Genomic DNA, 6,000 nt, shown 5'->3' with positions numbered 1-6,000 from the left:
CAGAGTTCAAGGAGTAGTCAATTGTCTATCTATCTCTTTTCCATCATGCAATTCCTTGAATTGTTCAGATAGATATTTATGTCCATGATTTGTTCTCAAAGCCTTGATTCTACGATCAAGTTGATTTTCTACCATGTTTATAAAGGATCTAAAGCAATCCAATGCTTGAGATTTATATGAAATTAAATACACATGGCTAAACCATGTATAATCATCAATGAAAGTAATGAAATAAGAGGCTTCATGCCTCGCTGCCACATTCATTAGTCCACATATATCGAAATGAATTAATTGAAGAGGATAAGTTGCTCTAACTACCTTTTCAAAAGGCAATCGAGTCGCTTTTCTAGCGAGACAATGCTTACATATAGGCATTTCAATCTTCGTATAGGATCCCAAAAGGCCCTTTCGTGCGAGTCTATTCATTCTCTTTTGCCATATATGTCCAAGTTGATCATGCCATATAGATACATCCATGTTCATATTACTAGCAGTTGAAACAAGAGAAAAACATTCACCACTAACATTCAAACTTTTAAGTTCTGTGTCTAACACATAGAAATCATTCATCAAGAAACCAAAAGCAACTAAAGTTTATCCACAAAGGATGCCAACATTAACATCACCAAACACAAGTTTATAGTTTAACATAGACAAAGCAGAAACTGAAATCAAATTTTATCGAATCTCTGGAACATGTAGAACATCATGTAATAATAAAGATCGTCCTTCTCGCAAATCTAATTTGCAGGTCCCGATCCCTTTGACTTCTGCTTTAGTGTTGTTCCCCAGAAACAACCACTTTAATCTAGATGACATCTTCCTGTATTCGACAAAGTTTGTACGATCTTTGGTCACATTGTCGGTGGCTCCTGAGTCTAAAATTCGCATAGAATTTGATTCAATAATTAGTGCATAACTACAAACCTTTGCACATAAATCAGGAGTTATAAGAGAATGTACCTTCTCATGTTCATGACATTCACGAGCATAGTGACCCAAATTGCCACACTTAATGCATTTTGCATTCGCCTTATTTTTTCTTCTACCACGCTTCCCAGAGCGCTGATAAGGCTTCTTTTCTTTTTCTTTATCTTGTCCCTTCTTGAACTTCCTTGGTCCATAAAATTTCTTCTTAAAAGATTTTGGCCTCTTTGATCTTTCTGCCACATATGTCAACATGCTAGATGGTTGAGTCGCTTCTAGGCGATCATTTTCTAGCTCTATATGACAGGCAATATCATTGAAAGTCTCAATACTCTCGTTATGAGTCATATTAATTTTTATATGTTCCCAATTGTGTGGCAGAGACCAAATCACAGCCTGAACCTGTTGTTCATCTATAAGGATATGTCCTGCACTGTTGAGCTCTCTTATCATATTTGTCATCTCCCTGAGATGTTGACTCATAGTGTGCTGAGGGGACTTTCTGTAGGAATCGAACCTGATGGCCAGTCTTCTTAGCTTTGTGGTTGATGTTCTTCCAAACTTATCTTTAAGGGTCATCCACATCTGTTGAGCAGTCTTATAATGCTCAAATTGGCATATGATGTCATCCTGCGTAGAACATAACATGGTGACATGCGCAACAGTATTCATGCGCTTCCATTTCACATAGGTCTCCATGTTCTTGCGAGATTGTGGCCCATTACCAATTTCAGGTTGTTCCACAGTATGGTTGAAAGCCTCTAAGGCCTCAGCCTCCTCCAGTGTAAATTGAATCTTCATATGCCATATATCATTGTTATCACCGTTCAGTTTCTCAATCCGTGCTAAGTCCATTATGGATTTGCTTGGTGCAGCCATGTCCTAATAATAAAGGTACAATGTGCACTTATGTTATTCATGCATGTTATGATCTAATCATTAGCACATCTATATGCAGTCATAATAACATGATTAGATAATATATCATTTCTCTTAGGGCGTGGAATCGAAAGCTCACTACGTTCACAATCATCTCTCATTTTCCCTAAGATGATTATATTCATCTAAAATGTATTATAACTTTATAAATAAGAAAAAAATAAAATAAAAATAACTCCAGACCGAGTTAGGCTATCCCCGACCCAACCGAGTTTCAACAAAAAAAATGGCATGTGGCACCATCCGCAGGCCATGGGCCTCGATTCACATGGACCATGGATGAATGCCAGGATCCGGCCCCAATAAAAAAATAGGGCTTGTGGCCCTGCCGCAGTGGGTCTGGTCGGAGGTCGGGCCTGCGCTGCAGCGGCCCACATGGTCGTAGACCAGGTTTGTGACCTAGTCGCTGAGCCTGGCCGGAGGCCAGGCCTGCGGCCTAGCCGTTGGGCCTGTCCGAAGGCCAGACCTGGCCCGGGCACTACAGTCGGCTGATCCCTCGCCTAGGTCGTGCAGCCACTGTCGCACGATCAAAACAACAATTTTTTATTTTATTTTATTGTTGTATGGCGGTCCTACCGCGTGCATCCACCATGAACCCACACGGTCCCAACCACGTGCATATGAGGGATACACCCGCGCAAACAAAAAATGGTATAAAAAAATGGATGCTCTGATACTAATGAAGGATAAAATACATACCTCTCTTTGAAGCGGAAGCGTAAAAGCGGATCGTTGATGCTCGTCTTGCTCAATGGATGCTTGCCCTCACTTGAAGAGAACGGCGAATCCAAGTGCTCCATGACGCACAGTCACCACGAAGATGGCCTAGCCATCTTCTTCTTCTTCTTCTTCTTCAAAACGTGCACTCACTGAGCACAAGATCTCTCTCCCTGGCTCACTGTGCACACTGCTACAGTAGCCTCTCCCCTCTCTCATTTTTTGTGTAGCTCTCTCTCTGCACATCACACTCATGAGGAATGAGCCAAAGAAGATGGGGAAAGTGGGCCGTTTTCAAACCGCCCCCTCCTCTAACGTGGGCCGGGTCCGGATTTTGCCCGTCATGGGCGGACCCGGTACCCAACCCAACAGAAAGCCCTTGACCTATTTGTTGCCCAATCCCAAACATTGCATACAACTCAAAAGAAAGTGCCAATCAAGGGAATCAAAACCCTTTTACAAATCAATTTTGAGGATAAATACATGGAGTGAATAGCTTCATGGGCTACAATACATTACTCATGTAGCCTCCTACCCGGGATGGATGCACTTTGAGATTTTGAAATAAGCGGGTCTACCATCAATTTGGTTCTTGATGCCAATAATTTTGATATGATTTTTGAACATCGTACCCACCAATAAGATGGGTTTAAATCTACCAATGTCCTCAGCTAGATGGTCCTTGGGATGAGAATGAGCAACCATTTTCCTGAGTGAGGGAGGCACCATGACGTTTGAGTAAAATTCAACCAATAAAAGAAGATCACCCTTAACCAAATCCCACGATTCTTTAAGAAAATCACTCGGGAACTCATCAACACCCGGTGTTTTACCAGTCGGCAAGGCCCAAACAACAACCTTGATTTCTTCCAACGTAAAAGACCCAGTGTTGCCCGTACTAATTTTCAAGCTCAAGAAAGTAAAGGCCATAGCCGATAAATCATATGAGGACCCAATGCAATGAGAAAAATTGATTTTTGAAATAAATGAAGGCATTAGGGAGTATTTCCGAACCTTGGAAGGAGTGCTCACCAATCCCCATTGATGTGATATTGTTGATCCTCCTTGTTGAGGCATGCATATAGAAGAAACAAGTGTTTTGTTCCTCCGATTTAAGCCAATGTGCCTTTGGCTTTTTGTCTCCATCTAATGCAATCACGCTCTCATCACTCACCAATTTTTCCAACCAGCTGTTGACATATTTTTTTTTTATTTCCATGGCTCTCGTGACATCCATACTAATTTCGTTGTAGTTGAGACTCCCAACCATCCATATCCTTGAATTTCACATAGCATTTTGATTTGTTCCGTTCTACCATTTTACCTCTTACAAAGGATAATCTAGATTGCAACCTTACTGCAGCCCAACCTTCCTAGCAAGATTCCTCCCTCCACCATTCATGTACTAGGTCCAAGAAACCCGGTTTATGGAACCACCGAAGATCCATACGAAAACTTTTGTTCGTAATTGGCCCACCAAGGCTCCAAGATAAACAAATCATAGCATGATCAGAAACTGAGGTGGGTTCAGCCAAAGCACTCATGCATTGGCAAAGAGACTATAGGAATCGGTCCAACTTTGGCATGACGGGAGGTGTTGTTTGTTGGACCAAGTAAATTTGGACCTTTGCGTAGTAAAGTGTGAGAGGCCACAAGAGTCAAGAAGCATAGTTGCTAGTGTATAGTTGGTTAGATTCAGAGTCCTCCATACATAATAAATAATTAAAATCTCCACCAATACACCATTTATCCGAATCAATTGCACGGGAAAGATTATAATACCGATGTCTTAAGACTGCTTGATCTCTCATCTTGGAACAAGAATAAAACCTGCATTGCTCCGATGCCATATCAGAAGGCACAAGGAAGTCTTACATGCCCGTGAATATATGTTTGTATAGTTGTGAATGCTTGTGTTTTATGATCCTTACGTTTTCCTGCAGTTGAAATTTATCAATTTTTAGGTGATTTAACCTATTTTTCTAATTGATCAAGCATCGACTGTTTAACTGTCCTCTTCCAGATTAAGTGAGATCAAGTGGGCAGCTTTTGTTCTTTCATCTGTTGGAGTTACTACTGCACAACTTAATTCCTCTTAACCGTTGTTCGTATTAATTTTTCATTTATTGATGCCATTGGATTGCCCGATTTAACTTTCCTTGAGCTGCTTTGGTGTGTGTGCATGTGTGTGTTTTGTGCTCCCTCACACATTCATGTTAGTAATTGAATAGGAATATAATTGATATCCGAAGTGGCAAAATAAAGGTCATTTGTCTCCTTAGCAAATCTGTTCCCCAGTCGATACATCAGAGTTTATAGAGCAATTCCTCCAGGTGAAATTCCTACACCGGCAATTGCCTTTGTTTATTAATCTTTGACCACCTCAAACCATAGAAAAGAATTTTTTTTTTTAATAAACCTCAAACCATAGATGTCATGCATATAGTGTTTTTTGTTTGGAAAATAGTCATGTCATATGGTTTACATATTCCTTATTTTGAATGGTATCCTGTATAAGAGAATAGAAGGTGGGAACGCCATATCTGTAAGATGGTTCTTAAGAAAAACAAAGTGCAGAAATTGGTGCATGTGTAAGTTGGAAGCCTTGTAGTCAGTTAATAGGGATGGCAGTGGACTGGGGTAAAATGGGGCTCCGCCCCGCTTTGCCCCGTTTGGACCAGGGATGGAGGACATGAGGTGGGGATGGAGGTTAAAATCAAAACCCGTGCAGGGACGAAGGCGGGGATGCACTTACGCTTTTTTCCATCCCGCCCCGCCGCATCCCCGATCCTCGTTAGTAAAATAACTAAAATGCCTTTAGGGATAGCAGTGGAGCGGGGAGAAATGGGGGCCCGTCTCACCTCGCCCCGCTTGGACCAGGGATGGAGGACATGAAACGGGGATGGAGGTTAAAAACAAAACCCGTGCAGGGATGAAGGCGGTGATGGATGGCAGAATTTTGAGACGGGGCGGAGGTGGAGACCTAGTCCCCCGCCTCTGCCCCGGTCCACTGCAATCCCTATAAGCTAATTTGTTTATTGTGCCTTTGTTTGCAATTATCATATTGGTACATTTACATATTTAAAATTATACCGAGGCTGGAGTGTTGTGGAGTTGGTTCCCATTAAAAGATGTTGAAAATGGCACCATTTTCCTTCTTGCCTGCAATCCAACAAATCTTGGATCATCTAAATACTAATTCATGGCTGCGCTTTGGTTTTCACAAAATGATTCTGTAAGGTAAAAAACATATAAAGGAAACACTGATTTGCATTAACCACCACAAACGAGTGTAAGCCATGGTCAACTGCTTTCATATTCATTTCTTTTATGCGATCATTCTTAGCACTTATTCATTTGTGCTTATGTGTTGATATTTTCAATCACATGAATTTCTCAATAACGTAAATGAAGAAC

This window comes from Nuphar pumila, chromosome 5 (genome assembly GCF_984573655.1).
Source record: "Nuphar pumila chromosome 5, dmNupPumi1.hap1.1, whole genome shotgun sequence".
Taxonomy (NCBI): Eukaryota; Viridiplantae; Streptophyta; class Magnoliopsida; order Nymphaeales; family Nymphaeaceae; genus Nuphar; species Nuphar pumila.
The sequence above is the reverse complement of the archived record's forward strand: the minus strand, read 5'-3'. Positions refer to the sequence as shown.